At 39.1% G+C, this 26,668-nt stretch overlaps 1 long non-coding RNA gene across 2 annotated transcripts in view; it reads right to left on the reverse strand.

The window, feature by feature from the left end:
• The window catches only part of LOC309961542, a 30,801-nt gene extending 4,641 nt beyond the window's left edge, over nucleotides 1-26,160 (reverse strand). The window contains exons 1-2 of one of the 2 annotated variants that reach the window (XR_014326191.1): nucleotides 25,989-26,160; nucleotides 14,188-14,299 (exon numbers count right to left, since the gene is read on the reverse strand). This is a non-coding gene — a long non-coding RNA (uncharacterized lncRNA). Of the gene's footprint in view, nucleotides 1-14,187; nucleotides 14,300-24,745; nucleotides 25,445-25,988 lie in introns of those variants that run through there. The other variant, XR_014326192.1, reaches the window with a different exon arrangement.
• Nucleotides 26,161-26,668: the final 508 nt, after the last annotated feature.

Consider the following 26,668-nt stretch of genomic DNA (forward strand, 5'->3'; position numbering starts at 1 on the left):
TCAAATCACTATATTCAGAAATGAAAATGGGGACATTACTACTGATTCTAAAGAAATAAAAAGAACTATAAGAGAAAATTATGAACTGTCCATCAACAAATTGGATAACCTAGATGAAAAGGACAAGTTCCTAGAAACACAAAACCTATTAAGACTAAATCACAAAGAAATAGAAAATGTGAATAGACCTATAACTTGTAAAGAGATTGTATCAGTAATCAAAAATCTCCCAACAGTTTCGGTTGGAGCGCAGGGAGAGGACTGCGGTTGCGGCTTGAACATAGCCTGAAGGGGTTAGTGCACCACGGCTAGCCTAGCCGGGAGGGAATCCGGGGAAAAGTCTGCACCTGCCGAAGAGGCAAGAGACTTTTTCTTCCCTCTTTGTTTCCTGGAGCGCGAGGAGAGGGTTCTAAAAGCGCTGCTTAAAGGAACTCCAGAGACGAGTGAGAGCCGCGGCTAAAAGCGCGGACCCCAGAGATAGGCGCGAGCCGCGGCTAAAAGCGCGGACCCCAGAGACGGGCGCAAGCCGCGGCTAAAACCACGGACCCCAGGGACGGGCGGGAGATGCCAAGGCTGCTGCTGCCGCCACCAAGGGGCTGTGTGCGAGCACAGGTCACTATCCACATCCCTCTTCCGCGGAGCCTGTGCAGCCCGCCACTGCCAGGTTCCTGGGATCCAGGGACAACTTCCCCGGGAGAACGCACGGCGGGCCTCAGGCTGGTGCAACGTCGTGCTGGCCTCTGCCGCCGCAGGACCGCCCCGCACGCAGTGCCCCTCCCTCCCCCACGGCCTGAGTGTGCCAGAGCCCCCGAATCAGCGGCTCTTTTAACCCCATCCTGTCTGAACAAAAAACAGACGCCCTCCAGCGACCTACACGCAGAGGCAGGGCCAAATCCAAAGCTGAGCCCCTGTGAGCTGTGAGAACAAAGAAGAGAAAGGGAAATCTCTCCCAGCAGCCTCAGAAACAGAGGATTAAAGCTCCACAATCAACCTGATGTACCTGCATCTGTGGAATACATGAAAAGACAATGAGTCATCCCAAATTGAGGAGGTGGCCTCTGAGAGCAAGATTTATGATTTTTTTCCCCTTAACCTCTTTTTGTGAGGGTGTATGTGTATGCTTCTATGTAAGATTTTGTCTGTATAGCTTTGCTTCCAACATCTGTCCTAAGGTTCTATCCGTCCCTTTTTTTCTAAATAAGTATTTTTTAATTCAATAACTTTACTATACTTTATTTTATTTTACTGTATCTTCTTTCTTTCTGTCTTTTTTCCTTCTTTCCCTCCTTCCTTCCTTCCTCCCTCCCTCCCTCCTTTCTTTCCTTCTTGCCTTCTTTACTTCTTTGCCTCTTTCTTTCTTTCTTCCTTCCTTGCTTCCCTCCTTCCTTTCTTTCTTCATACTTCTACTAATTCTCTCTACTTTTTCTCCCTTTTATTCTGAGCCGTGTGGATGAAAGGCTCTTGGTGCTCCAGCCAGGAGTCAGGGCTCTGCCTCTGAGGTAGGAGAGCCAACTTCAGGACACTGGTCAACAAGAGACCTCCCAGCTCCACATAATATCAAACGGCGAAAATCTCCCAGAGACCTCCATCTTAACACCAGCACCCAGCTTCACTCAACAACCAGCAAGCTACAGTGCTGGACAACCTATGCCAACTAGCAAGACAGGAACACAACCCCACCCATTAGCAGAGAGGCTGCCTAAAATCATAATAAGACCACAGACACCCCAAAACACACCACCAGGCATGAACCTGCCCACTAGAGAGACAAGATCCAGCCTCATCCACCACAACACAGGCACTAGTCCCCTCCACCAGGAAGCCTACACAACCCACTGAACCAACCTTAGCCACTGGAGACAGACATCAAAAACAGCGGGAACTACAAACCTGCAGCCTGCAAAAAGGAGACCCCAAACACAGTAAGATAAGCAAAATGAGAAGACAGAAAAACACACAGCAGATGAAGGAGCAACATAAAAATGCACCAGACCTGACAAATGAAGAGGAAATAGGCAGTCTACCTGAAACAGAATTCAGAATAATGATAGTAACGATGATCCGAAATCTTGGAAATAGAATAGACAAAATGCAAGAAACAGTTAAGAAGGACCTAGAAGAAATAAAGATGAAACAAGCAATGATGAACAACACAATAAATGTGGGAAAGGAAATAGTTAACCAAGTCCAGGAAGCACAGAGAGTCCCATACAGGATACATCCAAGGAGAAATACGCCAAGACATATTAATCAAACTGTCAAAATTTAAATACAAAGAAAGCATATTAAAAGCAGCAAGGGAAAAACAACAAATTACACACAAGTGAATTCTCATAAGGTTAACAGCTGATCTCTCAGCAGAAACCCTACAAGCCAGAAGGGAGTGGCAGGACATACTGAAAGTGATGAAGGAGAAAAACCTGCAACCAAGACTACTCTACCCAGCAAGGATCTCATTCAGATTTGATGGAGAAATTAAAAACTTTACAGACAAGCAAAAGCTGAGAGAGTTCAGCACTACCAAACCAGCTTTACAACAAATGCTAAAGGAACTTCTCTAGACAAGAAACACAAGAGAAGGAAAAGACCTATAATAACAAACCCAAAACAATTTAGAAAATGGGAATAGGAACATACATATCGATAATTACCTTAAATGTAAATGGACTAAATGCTCCCACCAAAAGACACAGATTGGCTGAATGGATACAAAAACAAGACCCATATATATGCTGTCTACAAGAGACCCACTTCAGACCTAGAGACACATACAGACTGAAAGTAAGGGGATGGAAAAAGATATTCCATGCAAATGGAAACCAAAGAAAGCTGGAGTAGCAATTCTCGTATCAGACAAAATAGACTTTAAAATAAGGACTATTAGAAGAGACAAAGAAGGACACTACATAATGATCAAGGGATCGATCCAAGAAGAAGATATAACAATTGTAAATATTTATGTACCCAACATAGGAGCACCTCAATACATAAGGCAAATACTAACAGCCATAAAAGGGGAAATCGACAGTAACACATTCATAGTAGGGGACTTTAACACCCCACTTTCACCCATGGACAGATCATCCAAAATGAAAATAAATAAGGAAACACAAGCTTTAAATGATACATTAAACAAGATGGACTTAACTGATATTTATAGGACACTCCATCCAAAAACAACAGAATACACATTTTTCTCAAGTGCTCATGGAACATTCTCCAGGATAGATCATATCTTGGGTCACAAATCAAGCCTTGGTAAACTTAAGAAACTTGAAATTGTATCAAGTATCTTTTCCGACCACAACACCATGAGCCTAGATATCAATTACAGGAAAAGATCTGTAAAAAATACAAACACATGGAGGCTAAACAATACACTACTTAATAATGAAGTGATCACTGAAGAAATCAAAGAGGAAATAAAAAAATACCTAGAAACAAATGACAATGGAGACACGACGACCCAAAACCTATGGGAGGCAGCAAAAGCAGTTCTAAGGCGTATGTTTATAGCAATACAAGCCCACCTTAAGAAGCAGGAAACATCTCGAATGAACAACCTAACCTTGCACCTCAAGCAATTAGAGAAAGAAGAACAAAAAACCCCAAAGCCAGCAGAAGGAAAGAAATCATAAAAATCAGATCAGAAATAAATGAAAAAGAAATGAAGGAAACGATAGCAAAGATCAATAAAACTAAAAGCTGGTTCTTTGAGAAGGTAAACAAAATAGATAAACCACTAGCCAGACTCATCAAGAAAAAAAGGAAGAAGACTCAAATCAATAGAATTAGAAATGAAAAAGGAGAAGTAACAACTGACACTGCAGAAATAAAAAAGATCACGAGAGATTATTACAAGCAACTCTATGCCAATAAAATGGACAATCTAGAAAGAAATGGACAAATTCTTAGAAATGCACAACCTGCCAAGACTGAATCAGGAAGAAACAGAAAATATGAACAGACCAATCACAAGCACTGAAATTGAAACTGTGATTAAAAATCTTCCAACAAACAAAAGCCCAGGACCAGATGGCTTCACAGGCAAATTCTATCAAACATTTAGAGAAGAGCTAACACCTATCCTTCTCAAACTCTTCCAAAATATAGCAGAGGGAGGAACACTCCCAAATTCCTTCTTACAAGGCCACCATCACCTTGATACCAAAACCAGACAATGATGTCACAAAGAAAGAAAACTACAGGCCATTATCACTGATGAACATACATGCAAAAATCCTCAACAAAATACTAGCAAACAGAATCCAACAGCACATTAAAAGGATCATAAACCATGATCAAGTGGGGTTTATTCCAGGAATGCAAGGATTCTTCAATACACGCAAATCAATCAATGTGATACACCATATTAACAAATTGAAGGAGAAAAACCATATGATCATCTCAATAGATGCAGAGAAAGCTTTTGACAAAATTCAACACCCATTTATGATAAAAACCCTGCAGAAAGTAGGCATAGAGGGAACTTTCCTCAACATAATAAAGGCCATATATGACAAGCCCACAGCCAACATCATCCTCAATGGTGAAAAACTGAAAGCATTTCCACGAAGATCAGGAACAAGACAAGGTTGCCCACTCTCATCACTGTTATTCAACATAGTTTTGGAAGTTTTAGCCACAGCAATCAGAGAAGAAAAGGAAATAAGAGGCATCCAAATCGTAAAAGAAGAAGTAAAGCTGTCACTGTTTGCAGATGACATGATACTATACATAGAGAATCCTAAAGATGCTACCAGAAAACTACTAGAGCTAATCAGTGAATTTAGTAAAGTAGCAGGATACAAAATTAATGCACAGAAATCTCTGGCATTCCTATATACTAATGATGAAAAATCTGAAAGTGAAATCAAGAAAACACTCCCATTTACCATTGCAACAAAAAGAATAAAATATCTATGAATAAACCTACCTAAGGAGACAAAAGACCTGTATGCAGAAAATTGTAAGACACTGATGAAAGAAATTAAAGATGATATAAATAGATGGAGAGATATCCCATGTTCTTGGATTGGAAGAATCAACAGTGTGAAAATGACTCTACTACCCAAAGCAATCTATAGATTCAATGCAATCCCTATCAAACTACCACTGGCATTTTTCACAGAACTAGAACAAAAAATTTCACAATTTGTATGGAAACACAAAAGACCCCGAATAGCCAAAGCAATCTTAAGAACAAAAAAAGGAGCTGGAGGAATCAGGCTCCCTGACTTCAGACTATACTACAAAGCTACAGTAATCAAGACAGTATGGTACTGGCACATAAACAGAAAGATAGATCAATGGAACAGGATAGAAAGCCCAGAGATAAACCCACGCACATATGGACACCTTATCTTTGATAAAGGTGGCAGGAATGTACAGTGGAGAAAGGACAGCCCCTTCAATAAGTGGTGCTGGGAAAACTGGACAGATACATGTAAAAGTATGAGATTAGATCACTCCCTAACACCATACAGAAAAATAAGCTCAAAATGGATTAAAGACCTAAATGTAAGGCCAGAAACTATCAAACTCTTAGAGGAAAACATAGGCAGAACACTCTATGACATAAATCACAGCAAGATCCTTTCTGACCCACCTCCTAGAGTAATGGAAATAAAAACAAAAATAAACAAATGGGACCTAATGAAACTTCAAAGCTTTTGCACAGCAAAGGAAACCATAAACAAGACCGAAAGACAACCCTCAGAATGGGAGAAAATATTTGCAAATGAAGCAACTGACAAAGGATTAATCTCCAAAATTTACAAGCAGCTCATGCAGCTCAATAACAAAAAAACAACCCAATCCAAAAATGGGCAGAAGACCTAAATAGACATTTCTCCAAAGAAGATATACAGACTGCCAACAAACACATGAAAGAATGCTCAACATCATTAATTATTAGAGAAATGCAAATCAAAACTACAATGAGATATCATCTCACACCAGTCAGAATGGCCATCATCAAAAAAATCTAGAAACAATAAATGCTGGAGAGGGTGTGGAGAAAAGGGAACACTCTTGCACTGCTGGTGGGAATGTGAATTGGTTCAGCCACTATGGAGAACTGTATGGAGGTTCCTTAAAAAAACTACAAATAGAACTACCATATGACCAAGCAATCCCACTATTGGGCATATACCCTGAGAAAACCAAAATTCAAAAAGAGTCATGCACCAAAATGTTCATTGCAGCTCTATTTACAATAGCCCAGAGATGGAAACAACCTAAGTGTCCATCATCAGATGAATGGATAAAGAAGATGTGGCACATATATACAATGGAATATTACTCAGCCATAAAAAGAAACAAAATTGAGCTATTTGTAATTAGGTGGATAGATCTAGAGTCTGTCATACAGAGTGAAGTAAGTCAGAAAGAAAAAGACAAATACTGTATGCTAACACATATATATGGAATTTAAGAAAAAAAAAATGTCATGAAGAACCTAGGGGTAAGACAGGAATAAAGACACAGACCTACTGGAGAACGGACTTGAGGATATGGGGAGGGGGAAGGGTGAGCTGTGACAGGGCGAGAGAGAGTCATGGACATATACACACTAACAAATGTAAGGTAGATACCTAGTGGGAAGCAGCCGCATGGCACAGGGATATTGGCTCAGTGCTCTGTGACCGCCTGGAGGGGTGGGATAGGGAGGGTGGGAGGGAGGGAGACGCAAGAGGGAAGAGATATGGGAACATATGTATATGTATAACTGATTCACTTTGTTATAAAGCAGAAACTAACACACCATTGTAAAGCAATTATACCCCAATAAAGATGTTAAAAAAAAAAATCTCCCAACAAATAAAAGCCCTGGACCTTATGACTTCACTGGTAAATTTTACCAAACGCTTAAAGAACTAATACCATTCCTTCTCAAACTTTTCCAAAAAATTGAAGAGGAAGAAACACTTCCTCACTGATTCTATGAGGCCAGCATTATCCTGATACCAAAGCCAAGAAGTGTTGGCAAGGATGGGGAGAAACTGGAACCCCTGTGTATTATTGGTAGGAATATAAAATGGTACAGCCACTGTGGAAAACAGTGTGGTAGTTCCTCAAAAAATTTAAAATAGAATTACCATATCATGCAGCAATTCCACTTCTGGATATAGATCCAAAAGAACTGAAAGCAAGATCTTTTTTTTTAATTGAAGTATACAGCTGATTTACAATGTCATGTTAGTTTCAGGTGTAAAGCACAGTGATTCAGTCACATATATACATAAGTATATAATATATATTCTTTTTCAGATTACCTTCCCTTACAGGTTATTATAAAATACTGAATATAGTTCCCTGTGCTATACAGTAGGTCCTTGTTGGTTACCTATATGTTAATCCCAACCTCCTAATTTATCCCTCCCCCCCTCATTTCCCCTTTGGTAACCATAAGTTTGTTTTCTATGTCTGTGACTCTGAAAGCAAGGTCTTGAAGAGATATTTATACACCCATGTTCATAACAGCTCTAATCACGATAGCTAAAACGTGGAAGCAACTCAAGTGTCCATAGACAAATGGATAAGCAAAATTTGGTATATACATACAATGAAATATTATTCTGCCTTAAAAAGGAAATTCTGCAATATGCTATAATGTGGAAGACCTTGAGAACATTAAAGATATTATGCTAAGTGAAATAAGCCAGTCAAAAAAAGATAAACTGTATGATTTAATATATGAGGTACAAGTAGTCAAAATCATAAAGACAGAAAGTATAATGATGGCTGCCAACGGCTGTGGGGAGAGGAGAATGGGGGGCTTGTTTAATGGGTACAGAGTTTGTTTTACAAGATGAAAAGAGTTATAGGAATGGATGGTGGTGATGACGGCATAACAATGTGAATGTATTTAATACCATTGAAACATGCACTTAAAAATAATTAAGATGGTTGGGCTTCTCTGGTGGCACAGTGGTTGAGAGTCCGCCTGTCAATGCAGGGGACATGGGTTCGTGCCCTGGTCCAGGAGGATCCCACATGCCATGAAGCGGCTAGGCCCGTGAGCCATGGCCCCTGAGCCTGGGTGTCCGGAGCCTGTGCTCCCCAACGGGAGAGGCCACAACAGTGAGAGGCCCGCGTACCGCAAAAAAAAAAAAAAAATAATTAAGATGGTAAATTTTATGCTATGTGTATTTTATCACATTAAACAGAAATCTAATTTGAGAATAATTCAATAGCACATGACTTTCAGGATGTGGAATGCACTATCTCCAAAAAGAGAGGCTATGAGCTAAAAATTTTAAGTTTAAAGACTATCCGATGATGCAAAGCAAAAATAGAGGGTAGGGCTTCCCTGGTGGCGCAGTGGTTGAGAGTCCGCCTGCCGATGCAGGGGACACGGGTTCGTGCCCCGGTCCAGGAAGATCCCACATGCCGCGGAGCGGTTAGGCCCGTGAGCCACGGCCGCTGAGCCTGCGCTCCGCAACGGGAGAAGCCACAGCAGTGAGCAGCCCGCGTACCGCAAAAAAAAAAAAGAGGGTATTTTGACTGAAATAGGTTCATCCTAGATTTTGAGGTCAGATCATGGTTCCACCATTTACCAACTGAATAACCTTGGGTAAATGACAATCTGCTTAAACTTTCGTTACCTCCTCTGTGAAACAGAGAAACCAGTTACTTACCTTACAGAAATATTCTGGGGATTAGAGATACGGTGTTGCTAAACACGGACACTTGCATTATAAAAATCTCATTTCATTTGCATTTTCACATCGAATTTACTAGTATTTACATAAAGTCAAACTTACTCATTATCAAAGCATATTTGATGACTATTCACACCACCAATAGTTCTATGCTACAATCCTATTTTAGTGACAGAAACAAAGAGACTTTAAGTTAAAATCCGTGATTATACCACTTACTGGCTTTTTTTGAAGTCTTTGCTAACCTCAATTTCTTTATCTGTAAATAGGTATACCTATCTACTTCATAAGACTATTCTGAGAATTATATCAAACGCAATAATGGATTTACAAGTGCTTATGAAAGTATGACCCATGTTGCAAATACTGGTATTATTAGCGTGGAAGCTTCACTTATTATGCAGTTTTTGAAAAAGATAAATACCTTAACTAGTCTTTTCCTGTATTACCTCTTTACTGTTAATTGCATCAACTATTTCCAGCTTTTGACAGGAACCAAAATGGTCAATGTAAGACTACAGATTATAGTTATTAATATACTTTTTTTTTTTTGGCTGCGCCACGCAGCATACAAGATCTTAGGTTCCCCAACCAGGGATCGAACCCATGCCCCCTGCATTAGGAGCGCGAAGTCTTAACCACTGGACCTCCAGGGAAATCCCAATAGTTATTAGTATCTTCTTAAAGTTACTGTGGTGGACACATGATGGTGACCCCTAATGAGTCATGCCTTCATATAATCCCCTTGAGTATGAGAAGAACCTGTGACTTGCTTCTAACCAACAGAATATGGAAAGGTGATGAACTGTCACTCTCTTGATTATGTTACATTACATAAGCTTGTGTGAGAGCCTCTCCTGCAAGCCTTGAAGCAGCTAAGTGCCATGGAGAGAGCCACGTAGCAGGAAACTATAGGCAATCCCCAGGACCTGAGGGAGGCCTCCACCTGACTGTCAGTAAAAAGTTACGGTCCTCAGTCACACAACTGCAAAGAAATTCTCCCAACAACCTAAATGAGTTTGGAGGTAGATTTTTTCCATAGTTAAGCATCCACAGGATAACAAAGACTGGCCCACACCCTGACTGCAGCTTTTGTGAGATCCTGAGCAAAGGACCCAGATAAGCCAGACTCCTTACTCACAGAAACCGAAAGATAATAAATGTGTGTTGTTTTAAGCCACTAAGTTAATGGTAGTCTGTTAAACAGAGTAGAGAACTAATACAGACACCTTCTGTCAGGTCTAAACTTTTATCTGAGGAAAGCATGTGTAGATGTTCTAATAGGCAGCAACCACTCTACTATCTTTTAAGCTCACATTTCTGATGCAGAATAAACAATGGACAGATGGAACAAATAGAAAACAAATACCCCAATTTGTAGTTGAAAACCTCTTTGGTAAACAGTCAGATAGTAAGCATTTCAGGCTTCGCAGATGGTAAATCTCTTATCACAACTACTCAACTTTGCCAATGTAGCACAAAAGCAACCACAGACAATAGTAAGTAAATGAGCATAGATGTATTTCAGTAAAACTTAATTTATAAAAACAGTTGGTGTCATTTGGCCCTTGGGTCATAGTTTGCCAAAACCTGAGAAGGATGGCTGATTTAAACCCAACTATGTCAATAATCATGTTAAATATAAGTGGTCTAAACACCCCCAACTAAAAGACAGAGACTCAGGAATACTACTCAGCAATAAAAAAAGAATAAGCCATTGAAACATATAACATTATGCTGCATGAAAAAAAAACAGTCTCAAAAGGTTACATACTATATGATTCCATTTATGTAACAATCTTGAAATGACAAAATTATAGAGATGGAGAGAAGATTAGTGGTTGCCAGGAGATAGGGAAAGATGAAGGAAGAGCAGTGGCTGGGGTTGTACATGGGTACCACAAAAGATATTTGTGATAGAACTATACTATATCTTGACTGTGGTAGTGGTCACATGAATTTACACATGTGATAACATATACATTCATAAATTAGTGCATGTAAAACAGGAGAAATCTGAATAAGGTAAGCAGACTATATTAATGTCAATTCCTTGGTTGTGATATTGTTCTAAAGTTATGCAAGATATTAGCATTGAGGGAAACTGGGTGAAGGATATACAAGATCTATTATTTCTTACGACTGCATGTGAATCTACAATTACCTCAAATAAAGGCTAAAAAAAGAAAAAGACAGACTGGATAAGAAAAAGTGGGGGAAAAAAAAAGTGAGACCCAACTATAAGTTGCCTACAAGAAAAGAGCCACTTCAAGTATAAAGATACAAATAAGTTAAAAGGATAGAAACAGATATACCATGCTAATAGTAATGCTAATAGCAATAGTAAAGAAAATGGAAGTGGCTGCATTATCAAACACAAACTTCAGAGTAAAGAAAATTACTAGTGATAATAAAAAGACACTATATAAAACATGGATATCCACATGCAAAAGAATAAAGTTTGACTCTTACCTTACACCATGCACAAAAATTAACCCAAAGTATACTAAAGATCTAAATGTAAGACCTGAAACTATAAAACTCCTAGAAGAAAACATGGGGAAAACACTTTGACACTGGATTTGGCAATCATTTCTTGGATATATGACCAAAAGCACCAGCAACAAAAGAAAAAAAATAGACAAACGGGGACTATATCAAACGTTAAAACTTCTGTGCAGCAAAGGAAACAATCAACAGGGTAAAAAGGCAACCCACAGAATGGCAGAAAATATTTGCAAACCATATACCTGATGAGGGGTTAATATCCATAATAAACTCCTATAACACACAATAAAAAACTGACAATCCAATTAAAAATGGGCAAAGAACTTGAATAAACATTTCTCCAAAGAAATACAAATGGCCAATAAACATACGAAAAGGTGCTTAACATCACTAATCATTAGGGAAATGCAAGTCAAAATCACAATGAGATACCACCTCACACTTTCAAAACAAACAGAAGATAACAAATGCTGGCCAAGATGTGGAGAAACTGGAATCCTTACACACTGTTGCTGGGAATATTAATACAGTACAGATAGAACATAAACAGTATGACAGTTCCGCAAAAATCTAAAATAGAATTACCACATCATGCAGCAATCCCACTTCTGTGTATATATACAAAAGAACTGAAAACAGGACCAAGAAGATATATTTGCGTAACCATGTTCACTGCAGCATTATTCACAATAGCCAAGAGGTAGAAGCAACCTAAATGCCCATCAATGGATGAATGGATTAAGAAAAAGTGGCATACACATAGAATGAGTATTATTCATAGAATGAGTATTATTCAGTCTTAAAAAAAAAAGAAGAAAATTGTTATATGCCACAACACGGATGGACCTTGAGGACATTTATGCTAAGTGAAATAAGGCCGTCACAAAAAAGACAAATACTGCATGAATCCACTTATATGAGGTATCTGAAGTAGTCATATTCTTAGAAAAAAATAAAATGGTGGTTACCAGAGGCTGAGGGGTGGGGAAAAAGAAGAGTTGCCGTTCAATGGGTATAAGCATTTCATTTTTGCACAATGTAAACACACTTAACACTAATGTACTGTACACTTAAAAATGGTTTAGATGGGAAATTTTATGTTGTGAGTAGTTTACCTCAAAAAAAAAAAAAAAGACACTACATACATAAAAGGGTCAATTCACCAAGAAGATATAATAATTTTAAGTGGTGGAGTCAGGACTCAAACCTAGCCAGCAGGACTCCAAGTGTCTGTGCTATTAACCCCTGCACTACTGTTCAGAGCATACTGCAAGTGAAACAGAATTACAGAACAAAAATACATGAAAAATCAAAGTCTAATTCCCCCTTGTAAAACCAGCTATTTTTTCTAATTCCTCTGCTTTTGCAAGTGGCAACGCCATTTTTTCAGTTGCCCTAATTCAAATCCTGAGCCAATCTGACTCCTTTTTCGACTTACATAACCCATCAGTTTTAATTCCCCTGATTTCTACTTGGGAAAAATCTCTCTCCTATTCATCTCTTTCTTCCTACTCTCATTGAACTCTACTCTCTTTCACTGTACTCTAATTCATATCTTCCATTAACCAATCACCATGCTCCTTTGTCCCATCCCTAAACATCCATCAAGGGCAAGGCTGCCAGATTTATCTAGCTATAAGTGTCCCTTCCAAACTGCTTAATGTTATGTATTTCAACAGCTTATCCAGGCATTCAAGACTCTCCTTGCTCTGACTTCAGCCTACCTCCCAATCTTTTCCTCCCTAATTTTTGACATAAAGTAGGGAAAAGGAGGGGAAAGACTATTTACTAAACCACTGGGTGTCACATATTTTTCCAGAAATCTTACATATACAGTCGTCCCTCAGTATCCATGAGGGATTGGTTCCAGGACCCCCCTCAAATACCAAACCCCAGCGATGCTCAAGTCTCTTATACAAAATGGCATAATACAGCTGGCCCTCCCTTTCCACAGATGCAGAATGTGCAGATACAGAGGGCAGACTGTACTCTGTCATTTAAGCATCACAACTACATTATAGACAGCCTAAACATCCCTGACTTGCTGTCACACAGGTAGAAAATGGTGGAAGGGACTTCCCTGGTGGTGCAGTGGTTAAGAATCCGCCTGCCAATGCAGGGAACGTGCATTTGAGCCCTGGTACAGGAAGATCCCACACGTTGCGGAGCAACTAAGCCCGTGTGCCATAATTACTGAAACCCGCATACCTAGAGCCCGTGCTCCACAACGAGAAGCCACTGCAATGAGAAGCACGCGCACCGCAACAAAGAGTAGCCCCCGCTCTCCGCAACTAGAGAAAGCCCATGTGCAGCAACAAAACCCCAATGAAGCCAAAAATAAATAAATAAAATAAATTTATTTTTAAAAAAATGGTGGGAGTTAGGGTTTCAATTCAGTTCTGATTAAGCCCATTCTTCTTCTACTATATCACAGACTTCACTATTCCATTTTCCTCAACTTTATGTACAAGTTCTCAAGCTGTTCCTCATGGGGCAATGATGTGAAAGCCTAGCGTATTAAGTAATGCTTCTTTCATGAAGTCTTCTCTAATTCTTCCAATGGGATGTGATCTCCCTTCTATGAACACAAACAGTAGTTTGACTTCTCTAATTCATTTAGTTTTCTTCCCCTTGTGTTTTAGACATATCTGCTTAATACAGTGTGAACTCTTTGAAAAGATTATGTCTCAAAAACATCTACGTATCTTACCTTATATCAAACTACTCTAGCTTCTATCTAGTAAAAGGCTTTATTATGGTCATAAAATTATTTCCTTTGTCAGAGGACTGCTCTATAAAAAGGGCATTAACAAATATTCATTTTGATAAAATTACTTTTACATTTGACATCAGATTTGGGCAAGACACAACAGCTCAAAAACTTTCTACACTAAATTCTTTTAAAATGGTCTATTTAAAGAATGCAATGTTTTCAACTTTTTAAAAAGTCTATTATATAAAGTAGAACAGGAAGACAGGAGCAGGAAAAAAATATTTACCCTAAGACACTCACTCTATAGAACTTAGCCGAGGGACTTCCCTGGTGATCCAGTGGTTAAGACTTTGCCTTCCAATGCAGGGGGTGCAGGTTCGATCCTTGGTTGGCCAGTTAAGATCCCACATGCCTTGCGACCAAAAAACCAAAACATAAAAAACAGAAGCATTACTGTAACAAATTCAATAAAGACGTTAAAAAAAAAAAGAGATAACATCCTAATAAGAACTGACTGTGAGACTTATAAAGACTGCATATTAATAATGAGTGCAAGTGTAACTCCACCTAAACTCTAACCCAGAATTTTTTTTAATGTATCTAAGATTCTGACTCCTAGGAAGAAAAAAAGATGATACTCCTCCTTCCCCCAATATATTAAGAGATTAAAAACACCAGAAAAAAGGAGATGGTCCACAGAAGTTTGTTTCTATCATACCCTGGCACATTATGACACTGAGGCAGACAGGAAGTTGAGGCCATTTTTATTGTTCCTCTAAGAGCCAGTAAAGTCACATCAACCAACAAAATAGGAAGTTCTGAAGAAAAAAATACTTCAAACAGAAGAAGATAGGTTTTACTGGTTCACTGCAGGAAATACACAACAAAAAATAATGTACTTTTACATGTAAACACAACAATTCACAATCACAGAAAAGAGGCCTTACAGCAAAAGCATAAAGGTACTACTATGTGAAGTCAGCCCACTTTATTTTCTTTTTTCAAACTTCTTTGCATTTATAATCTGACATTTTAGCATGTACTATCAAGATGAAATACTATTATGCAGAATACTGTATTAACTCATACTGTATTATCCTCAGAAAGGTCTTTACAGGCAAAGAGTGACTTTTATACTAAATATTAATCAGAAGAGTACTAAGTAGAAAGAATTCCAAATGGCACTTTGATTGAAAGCACCTCTAAAGTAAACTCAATGCTATATAGTTACTGATGCAGTACTTACTACAGGCAGCAATAGTGCTATTAGACTCATTCTTCTTTAAAATAACCTTAGTTTGTACTCTTTACAATTCAGTTAGAAGATTTTAAATGATACAAAATATATTTTATAGCAGTTTCTGATTAATTTTAGAGCTATATCTGAAAGTTGACAGAGAATGTGTGTGTATTTACCAAACTTAACTCGTGTGGATTTGTGAAATAAGATGGTAAACCCCACCTTATGTTGTATAGAGGAAAACATGACCGCACGTAATTCTCCACACACTTCATGCTATTTCATACCTCTCTGCCTCTGTTCAGGCTATCTTCTCATTTTGAAATGCCCTTTACCAACTCCCAGTCTTATCAACTGACACCTACTCATTTGTTAAGACTCAGCTGCAGTTCATTTGCTCAAAAAGGCCAGCCCTGAAAATCTCCCTTATTCCTAGCCTGGATTGGGTGTACTTCCTCTGTGCTCCTATAACAATTTAATCACATCTTTTTCATTGTACTTATATAGTGGATTATACCATACTCAACTTTTTAGTCAAATTTATAATACTCGTAATAATTGCCTATTCACTATTAGTCTTTACCGTAACACTATGTAAGTCCCCAAAATATAGGCACTTTCTACGCACTCCTACTGTTCCCATGTTGAGCACAACACATGGTAAACAGAGGTGCTAAAAATACTTTTGGAATGGATGAACAGATTAATTATGAACCCTGGAGACTGTTTTTCTATTATCCAAATCAACATATAAATTATCTTAACTAAAATAACACTGCATTCTGCATATATTATTTTAATCACAATCATAAAGGATGTCACTTAGCAGACATTTTTGAATTACTTCATTTCACAGGTAAATGTTTCTTAAAATTTATTTTTTTACTTTTAAGTCAGAAAAAAATTAAGCTATACTCATTATTTCCTTTTTATTTACAAAAGCAAAGAGTATAGAGATTTTAAATTTTGAATCAAATGGTCCAGAAAAAAATATATTATGCCAATAATTAAAGGAAAATTTGCTGCTTTGACAAACTGAATTACAGCTTCAGTAGTTCCTACTCAGTAAAGGTACATGAAACTTCCAAGAATTTACTGTGACTTACAAAAAACTGTGTTTCTTAGCATTAGCATGTTTAGATACAATTGTTATTTGTTATCAGAATCTGCTTGTTAAATACTACTGTCATTTCCCTGGTCTAAAAACAACATTTTCACTGCACTGTATATTTTGAAAGATGTTTCTATTTTAGAGTCTGTTTTATTGAGAAGGCATTCTACTGAGGCTTCACTACCAATAATCATTTCTTTGTCTGAACTGGACCACTTAATTTATTACAGTCACAATAGTTTAAAGGTCTAGTATAAACAGTTTTTTTAAAAAAAAGGACTTGAAGTTTACCTAAATATGTGAATTGCATTTGCAAACTCTTAAGAGGAGCCCCTATTATTATTTTTACTTGAGAATGTCATAGAAGTCACAGGGTTGTACTCAGATAACAGATGATAATTACTTGAATAAAAACATGAAGCCTACTAAAAAATTAATTTACCAATAATTTGTTTCCAAGTGTCAAAAGATGGGATATTTCCCACTCAATATATGAAATAAAGCAAAAAACACAAAGTTAAATAATAATTCTTACTTCAGAGAGAGCCATGCTGGTCAGGCATAGTCCCTCTGAGTAGAGCACATTGCTAATCTTACATAGAGCTTGCGAGGAAGTGTGGCGTTCAGTGGCTGGTGGACTTGCAGAGGCTTGCAAAATCTTGTTCACTAAGGGAAGTTGTTGTTGATTTATTACACTGACTTAAAATGAATGCTAAAGAACTGTCATTTATTGAGTAAGCAGATTTGAAATTGGTTCTGATGACTAACTGTTACCATGGCTATACAAGAATCAGTCTTCTCTTTGGAGTTTGGGAACTTCCTTTTTACAAAATAAGCACATAAACCAACATATGCATATATATACTAAGGATATACTACTCGTGGTTTTATAACATTTCAAGAAATTTCAATTAAAAAACAAACACTGTCAGTGTTAAGGATAAACACCATCTGTCTTATATTAATCATTCAATCAGTCATCACGTTATATTGCAGGTTCTGGAAATTCAAAGATGAATATGAAAAGCAACAACAAAGTGCTTTACAGCAGTACTAGCAGTACTATTCAAAATGGATCTGGTCCACAAACGTTTTTTTTTTAAACAGGTCTGCAGTGAGGCAGTACACAAATGGAGTGTCTAGAAAACTCTGATAGCAAAGCTATATTTGAAAGTAATTTTATGTCTGTTGAATTTCATAAAAAATTGAAGTTTGAATGTCCTTTTTTTCATTTCATTTTTCCAGTAATTAATTTATTTTTGTTGTCTTTACCAAAGTATTAGTTCACAAACTAGTTTTTCACTACAGCGTCTGAAAAGCACTACTTTATGGGACTCAAGCAAGGCAGGTAGCCACAATAGGTGAGGCTGTATTATGTTTTGCTACTAAGATACATGCAAAAATAACATGTATTACACGAAGAAAGTACCCACATTAAAATCTGAAGAATGGTGTTGTTAGTGGCCTAGACGAAAATCCCTCAGAAGATGATACAGCACACTTAAGAAAGGCTGCATCATCAATCCTCTAGATGGATGAGATTATAATGAATGGAAAAACAAGGGACTCATTAAAATGCTTCAAGAGTCAGATCCTAAATGTGAAGAAATTTAGGAATACCTTAACCAATCTATCTCTTGTATTTTTCTTTTTTTAAAAAAAAATGTATGCAAAAGCATAATCTAATTTTTTAAAGTAATCTGTCCCCCCAAAATTTGAATAAGACATGACATAATTCCCAACATTAAGGAGCTTGAATCATCTAGACGGGACACAAACAGGTGATAATAATAATGTGGTAAAGGCAATAGTAGAGAAATGTGCTGGATAATATGGGAGAGCCTAAACTAGCCTTGGTGATCAAGAGGTCTGCCCATTGAATGCAATAGCTCACATGTACTCAAAGTTCCCATTCCACTTTATCCAACTATAACCAAGTTTCATACACTCTGCTCCCTAAATTTTTCTCATATTGTTGGCCTTGCTTCTCCAGCCACACCACTTTAGTCACAGGCCCCATCATCTCACAGTTATTATTATAGCCTCCCCACAGCGTTATTATTATAGCCTCCCCACAGCCTCTTCTCTCCCCAATACATCCTTCTTACTGCTGCCAGTTATCATTCCCAAATTCAAATCTCATCACATCACCTCAATGCTTAAAAACTTCCATGGATAATGTAACGGTAAGTAGAAGAAACTAGGTACAAACTGTATGATCTGTATTTTATAGATGTATATGTGATAGGTTTCTAACTTGAACTGCTGTTTACAATCAATTAATGAAACAATTCCAAAGCCTCTATTTTTTACAGAGAAATTTGTGAAGGAAAATAAGGAAATATAAGTTTAAAGCTGGCTGCAGAACTTTAAGGCATGGGCTATACAAAGTGTAATCCCAAAGCTCTTCAAATTCTAAGAAAGAAAGAGAAATGACTAAATGTTTACTCTTATTATAGCTAGCATTGTTTTAACTAGGTTAAATATTCCTATATATTATAAACATTTTATAATACTTTAAAGTCCCTTATATAATGATTATATGGTACACTTGTTGATTTTATAGGACTTAAGAAGTAGCACGGTATAGGAGAAAAAACAGTGAGTTAGGTATCAGGAGAATTGGATTTTAACTACTGCATTATTGGGAAGTTACCTAATCTCTCATGTCTCAGTTTCTTCATTTATAAAAGAACAGCATTGGTCTAGGTCAGGGGTCAACAATCTTTTTCTGTAAAGGGCCAGACAGTAAATATTTCAGGCTTTATGTGTCATTGAGACTGTCCCAACTACTCAACTATGCCATTGTGGTAGGAAAGCACCCATAGATAATAAAGTAATGAGTGTGGTTGTGTTCCAATAAAACTTTACAAAACCAGAAGCAAGCTGGGTTTGGCCTACAAGACCATAGATCTGGGAAATTGCTGTTTACAGTCTTCCCTTGATATCCTGGGGGATTAGTTCCAGGACACGGCACTTCGTACCAAAATGCAATGATGCTCAAGTCCCTTATATAAAATGGCATGGTATTTGCATATAACCTATGTACATCCTCCTCTCATATACTTTAAATCCTCTCTGGATTAATTATAATACCTAATACAATGTAAATGCTATGTAAATAGTTGCCAGTGCACAGCTAATTCAAGTTTTGCTTTTTGGAACTTTCTGGAATTTTTTTTCTTGAATATTTTCCATCTGAGTTTCCTTGAACCTGCATATATGGAATCTGCAAATACAGAGAGCCTATTGTACTTCTAGTTCTAAACTATGAGAGTACTTTTTTCCTATTTAAAATTATTTAAGCTGTTGCCTTTCTTTTTAGAGAAATCTATAGTCGTATTTAACACAAGGCACATAAACTAGCGGTTAATAGCAGACTTTAGAGCCAGTTTTGAGATTCCCTACTAGTTGTGTAACCTTGGGCAAGTCACTTAAAATCACTCTGAGCCTCAGCTTTCTGTAAGACTGTTGGGAAGGATACATGAAGTAGTATAAGTAAAGTACTTAGCCCTGTGTCTAGTTCACAGCAAGCATTCAATAAATGGACATTATTACTTTTACAAATTATGTGATCCTCAGCCCTTGGTGAGGAACACAATCCTCCAATCAACATTTTTTCCAGCAAAGAAACAAAATATGCTATATAGTGATCTACATTCAGATTCATTTTTCACTATAGCAAAAGATGAGAACTGGCTATATTACTCTAAGTCTTTTTTTAAAAAAAATAAACAGTCAGCATTAGTTGAGTGCTTACTATCTACTTTGTATGTATGACTGTATGACTTTGGTTAAGTTATATAACCTTTTATCAGCCTCAGTTTCTTTACCTGTAAAAATGAGGAAAGTTACAGTACAAATTTCATAATCCATAAAACTGTTATAAGGACTGAGTTAATAAATTGTCTGGCACATAAGTTATACAAGTAACTGCTATTATTTGAGTTAGATATTTCACATTTATTCATTCCACTCCTCAGGACAACTCAAAGAGGTATTATTCCTATATTTACAGTTGTAGACAATAAGGCTCACAGAAGTTAAGAAACCTACCCAAGGTCACACAGCTATTAAGTGGCAATGCCCAAGACTCAACACAGGCTTGCGTGACTATACAACCAAAACTCTTAACACTAGGCCAAAGATGGCACTAACTGTCTTTGTACAGGGAATGTAACTACATCTTTGTATGGTATGTATAGATTTTAAGAATTAAATATGGATGTTAATAATATTCTCCCCATACAGAAAATGTTTTTGAATTTTTTTTAAAGTTCAAGAGTAAGAGAACACACATAAAATCACAGATTTTTTAAAAATTGAAGTATAGTTGATTTACAATGTTGTGTTTGTTTCAGGTGAACAGCAAAGTGATTCACTTATACGTATTTTTTTCTTTTTTCAGATTCTTTTCCCTTATAAAATCACTGATCTTCTCAACATGACAGTATTTCCATAGATAAAATTTTTGCTAAAATGATTCCTGTTTTCTGTATCCAATTAATTTAACTCAAACTTTCATTATTAAAGAAATACACAATCCTCTGCATTAAAATAACTAAAGATGCAACACAGTGACTTTTATATATATGTGTGTGTGTATACAGATATACACACACTATGCAAATGCTGACATTCATCTCTAACTGATCTTCAAGATCCATATAGACCTCTCAGACTACTTTTATAAAGTGCAAATCTAGAGAGCTGAACATAGTTCTGCTACTTTATAAATCACCAAGTATTTATTTAGAACCTTGAACTTTGAAAAGCATTCAGCTATCAAATGAAAATACCAATACCAAAGGGGAAAAGAGGGGCTTCCCTGGTGGCGCAGTGGTTGAGAGTTCGCCTGCCGATGCAGGGGACACGGGTTCGTGCCCCGGTCCGGGAAGATCCCACGTGCCGCAGAGCGGTTAGGCCCGTGAGCCATGGCCGCTGAGCCTGCGCGTCCGGAGCCTGTGCTCCACAACGGGAGAGGCCACAGCAGTGAGACGCCCACGTACCGCAGGGAAAAAAAAAAAAAAAAAAGGGAGGGGGGAATAAAAGAAAAAAACTCAAAAAAGAGGGGGACTTCCCTGGTGGTCCAGTGGTAAAGAATCTGCCTTCCAATGCAAGGGATGCGGGTTCGATCCCTGGTCAGGGAACTAAGATCCCACATGCCACGGGGCAACTAAGCCTGCAGGCCACAACTGATGAGTTCATGCACCTCAATGAGAGAGCCCACCTGCCGCAAACTACAGAGCCCACGCGCCCTGGAGCCCGCACACCACAACTACAGAAGAGAAAACCCGCACGCCTCAACGGAAGATCCTGCACGCCTCAACGAACATCCTGCGTGCCTCAACTAAGACCCGACGCAGCCACATAAACTAATTAATTAATTAATAATTTTTTTAAAAGACATTACTCCGGGCTTCCCTGGTGGCGCAGTGGTTGAGAGTCCGCCTGCCAATGCAGGCGACACGGGTTCGTGCCCCGGTCCGGGAGGATCCCACATGCCGCGGAGCGGCTAGGCCCGTGAGCCATGGCCGCTGAGCCTGCGCGTCTGGAGCCTGTGCTCCGCAAAGGGAGAGGCCACAACAGTGAGAGGCCAGCGTACCGCAAAAAAAATAAAATAAAATAAAAAGACATTACTCCACTGGATACACTCATTCATAAGTTTGTATACCATCACTTCATCCACCTCATACTCTTCAGACCTTGTGACTGCTACTGGTAACTGATCCAGAAACAGAAGTTGGCTTCACACTGTAAAGCCTTATAGCCCAGCAATCTATCACTAACAAAGAAAATAGGGCAGTTTGATATAGCTTACTTCCAAACTCTATTACAGGAATGAACTCAAACTTAGAACACTAACCTACTTCTGAAATTCCCAAAATGCAAATAAGATTAATTTTAAATGTCATAATTAAAATCACAAATTAAAATTTAATCTACATAAGCTGACTGTAAATTTCACATTCTTTCCAAACTAGCAATGCTGAATGTTAAAATGATCATCAATTAGAATTCAATATAACTTCACATTCCGTGTTATATAAAAAGAAATATTACAACATAAATATACTATGTAAGTATCATCATCTAGTTTGGAAGAGAAAATGCTTAGTTTTCTTTAGCATCTGGTGTTTTGTTGAGAAAAGAAAAAAAGTCCAAATTTTAGAATAAACAAACCAAATTATCTTTTAGCATTTCAAAATCATATTCTAACATGCTGGATTGTATCAGGGTGACATTCTTTGCCATGCATTTTAATGCCCATCAAGCCTGGAGGGGTAGGAGGAGGAGTGGACATTATCTGCCTAACAATAATGGATCAATCAGTGGTGTGCGCTCCAGGTATAAGCAGCAGCACTCTTATTGGTATGAACATAATATATCAAAAATATCAACCTCTATTTCTAGAAGAAAAACAGGCACTCACGGTGCTTCAAAAATTATCTGTATACACATACGCAAACACACAAAATTCTGTTCACTTTCCTTTATCAAAAAAATAATTTTAAAAATAATCTGCAAAATATCTAGTAAAGAAACCTCCTTAGATAACTGAAGCTAATGCTTCAGTTCAGTTAAAAAGGGCCGTGAACTCCTTTTAAACATACATTGAAAGCTGTGGGTCTTCTCCCCAGAAAAACACAAATTTACACAGAATTCAGATTCTTGGAAGACCATTTATGGACACATCCACAGATCCAGGTTAAGAACCACAGACAAAGTAGAAATTTTCTCAAGGTCCCTTTGACCCTCTTCCATAATTTTACCTCTGACTCACAAGAACCAACTAAATTATTCATAACCAGACAATGAACTCTCTTGTACAGCCAACCCTTAAAAAAAGAAGTTTGACAGTACTTACATAAGCAGTATTCAACAGAAAATAAACTACACTGGCAACATTTTGAAATATAGCATGTGACTAATGATACTGATAAATATGATAGTGCATTACAGTTTATAAAATGACTTCACATTATAAAAATGAATATTTTTACCCCCTTTTACAGCTAAGGAAATAGAGGTTCAGAAAATAACTTGACAGAGTCACAGAGCCAACAACTGAAGAGCTGGTATTGTAATCCAGAGTTGCCTAGTTCCAGAACTGAGCTCAATATGTTATTATATCCTGATGCTTCCACAAGAGCCCCTCACACAAAGAAAATAGATTTTTTTTTAAAAAGCCTAATGGGTCACATTTTAGTGTAGTTGTATCTTGAGTAATGACATCAATTTTTTTTAAAAAGTATATTTCAAATGTTCCATTTCCTCTTGCTTCATTGGTTTACATAAAACATGTTTTTCAGAAAAGTGAAGAAACTCTCAAGCTAATGAGTTTCAGGACTGAAAAATATGACATTTTCTTATTCTATGAAGCATTTCTTCTCCCTCAACTCTTTAGTTCTTAATACACAAAAATAAATGACTCTTTGTTGAAAATTCAAATATAAGAAACCAGTTTAAATATCCAATGTTTTAAAACACAAAAGCTATTTGAAATTAATTTTTAGGAGGTTCAAAATAGCCCCTTTAATCTTTTCAAAATGACAAACCCATTTTCAGTTCTCTACAACTCTAAAAGAGTTCTTGATTTTTTGAAAAAGGGTCATTTGTCTAATCCCACAGAATGTACAACACCAAGAGTGAACCTTCATGTAAACTCTGGACTTTGGGTGATGATGTATCAATGCAGGTTCATCGAGTGTAACAAATGTACCATTCTGGTGTGGGGATTTTGTTAGGGGAGACTGTGCATACATGGGGCAAGGCAGGGGGCATATGAGGGCAGAGGGTATATGAAATCTGCACCACCCACTTAAATTTGCTACGGGGCTTCCCTGGTAGCACAGTGGTTGAGAGTCTGCTTGCCGATGCAGGGGACACGGGTTCGTGCCCCGGTCCGGGAAGATCCCACATGCCGCGGGGCGGCTAGGCCCGTGAGCCATGCCCTGTGAGACTGCACGTCCGGAGCCTGTGCTCCACAACGGGAGAGGCCACAACAGTGAGAGGCCCGCGTACCGCAAAAAAAAAAAAAAATTTGCTATGAACCTAAAACTGCTCTAAATATAAACTATTTTGATAAAGGGTGGGGGGGGGGTCTAATTTATCTGCTTCACTTTCTTCTTAACAAATGAGGAAATAGTATTTTTTTAAATTGCCCTCACTGGCTGTGAATTAAATTTCCTGCCAGGATACAGACTGTGCAATTATTACAGAATATATTACCATCTTAGAAAATAATAGTAATCTTATCAAATGCTGAAAGAATTAACAGCTTTAACTGTTAACATGATGAAGCTAAATGCAATAGAGTATGCTATCCTAAGATTTCTTTTGATATTTATCCTCTTCGTATCTTAAGGGCGATATACAAAGTGACTGAAAGTTTGAAGTAGGTCATGGGTTGACTGACAAACTAAAGTGGGTGCTCCTAGGAAGGAGGAGGAAAAACAGCAGCCAATGAAAAAAGCCACCGCCAAGTAGAGAGATCCTCTGCTTACCCAAGTCTACCCTCTGGCAGGATCAAGACTCGAGGGAGGTGGAGGAAAAGGATTTCCTCATAGAATGAAAATGAAGAACACCAAGGGTCAGCAAGTATCAACCTACACAGGAAAAAAAACAATGCAAAGAAAACAAAGAAAAAAAACGTGCAACGAGCAGATAAAATACCTGTGTCGAACCAGTTTCTTTCAAGAACTTTCTCCCAAAGTGGTAACATTAGCATAAGGTAAAGGGCCAAACGTAGTTATGCTATTAATGCAGATTAGAAGGAATACTGAGAAAAGTTCAATTTTCTACAAAAAGTCATCCGATCCAACACTGCCAAGTGCGAAAACATATAAAAAGCTTTTCAAACGCAGGCACCCAAACGCTAGGACAGTGCGAATCCAGTAAAGGACCAGCCCTGGGCTAGAAAACTCGAGCGAAGTAGATAAATCGCCTCCCGCAGGAAACCAGCAAGCTAAGCCCAGAACTGAGAGAAAGGAGGAGAGAGCAGGCATCCGCGACTGTAAAACAACTCCATTGAGCAGCTGCGTGTTTTGAAAGAGGCTGCAGTTTCTGGTGTCTCACCGGGAGGCACTCTTCGATCCGGTCTCCACCCCCGCGGATGGTCCACCGGGCGCGGGCTGCAAGCCCCCAGCACCAGGCAGTCCGATACTCAGCGAGCCCCGCGGACCGGCCAGTCCCGACGGGCCACGAACCCCTCAGGTGGGCCAGTCCCAGAGGGGCGGCTAACCCTCCGGGAGGGCATCCAGCACAGCGGTTAACCCCCGGCGGGCCGCGCGTCCGGCGCCGCAGAGCCTGGAGTCAGCCTGCCTGCCCCACCCCCACAGGCCGCGGGTCCCAGGGGTGTAGGGCCGCCCTCCCCGGACCCCGAACCCGTGCCCGCCGCACCGCACTGCTCATGCCCGGGACCCCCGAGAACCACCTGCTTGCCCCTCTCTTCTTCGAAAGACCCAGACGAGCCAGCCAGGGGGCCGCTGGCGAGAATGACAGAGTCAGAGACTGGGGTTTCCCTCGGGGAACGCGACCCCGTGAGAGCCACAGAAACAGTGCAGCGGTTTAATGGGCCCAAACCCTATCAGCTGTGGAGTTTGGGTTACTGCGCGCAGGGCTGGAGTTTCCCCGCGCCGCAGGCACGAGCCCGGGCGGCTCTACGATCTGGGGTAGGGAGGACTTGGCAGGAGGGGACAGCACCGCACAAAGGAAGAGGGGAGTGAGGCGGAACGAGCGTCCGGTTACCTCAGTCCTCTGCTCGTCCCTCCGCTTGGTTCCTCCCGGCCTCGCCAAGGATACAGCCGCGCTATCAGGTTCCCGCAGCCCCGAGCGGCGCCTTACCAGCCCCAAGCGAGAACCCGACGGACGCGCGCTCTGTTGCGCGGCCTCGCCGAGCCCAGCCGGTGCCTGGCGTCCTCTCGCCCGCGCCTGCGCACAGCACTCTGGGAAGTGTGGTTTCCAATTACCTCCTCCGGTGGTCCGCCCCCGCCCCACGTGCTCTCCGAGCCCAGCTCGGCTTGGGTAGCTGGAGTTTTCACCCGACTGGGAGCGTTATCCTGCCGGATGCCGACGGGCCAGGGCCTAGCGGACGTCCCCAAAACACATTTTTAGATAGGCCATGGCATAAATACCTGTGGAGTTACCCGTTTCTTCACTTCTGTGGCAGTACTATAAGTCCCCTCCTGATCATGGTGAGGGTTCTTAGGGTTTATGTCTCTAAAAAAAAAAAAAAAAAAGGCTTCTACTTTTATTACTGTCAGTTTCTCCACAGGCTCTACAAAGGATACCTAAAACAGCTGGTGTTTATAAGCACATAACCACAGTTTATAAGCCCACGGAAGCCGTTGATTGACCTAAGCACTCGCTGCTAACAACCATTGCAAGTAAAAATGATGTTGAAATAAACTGACTTTTCGATAAAGTCA

Source organism: Leucopleurus acutus, assembly GCF_964270905.1.
Source record: "Leucopleurus acutus genome assembly, chromosome: 4".
Taxonomy (NCBI): domain Eukaryota; kingdom Metazoa; phylum Chordata; class Mammalia; order Artiodactyla; family Delphinidae; genus Leucopleurus; species Leucopleurus acutus.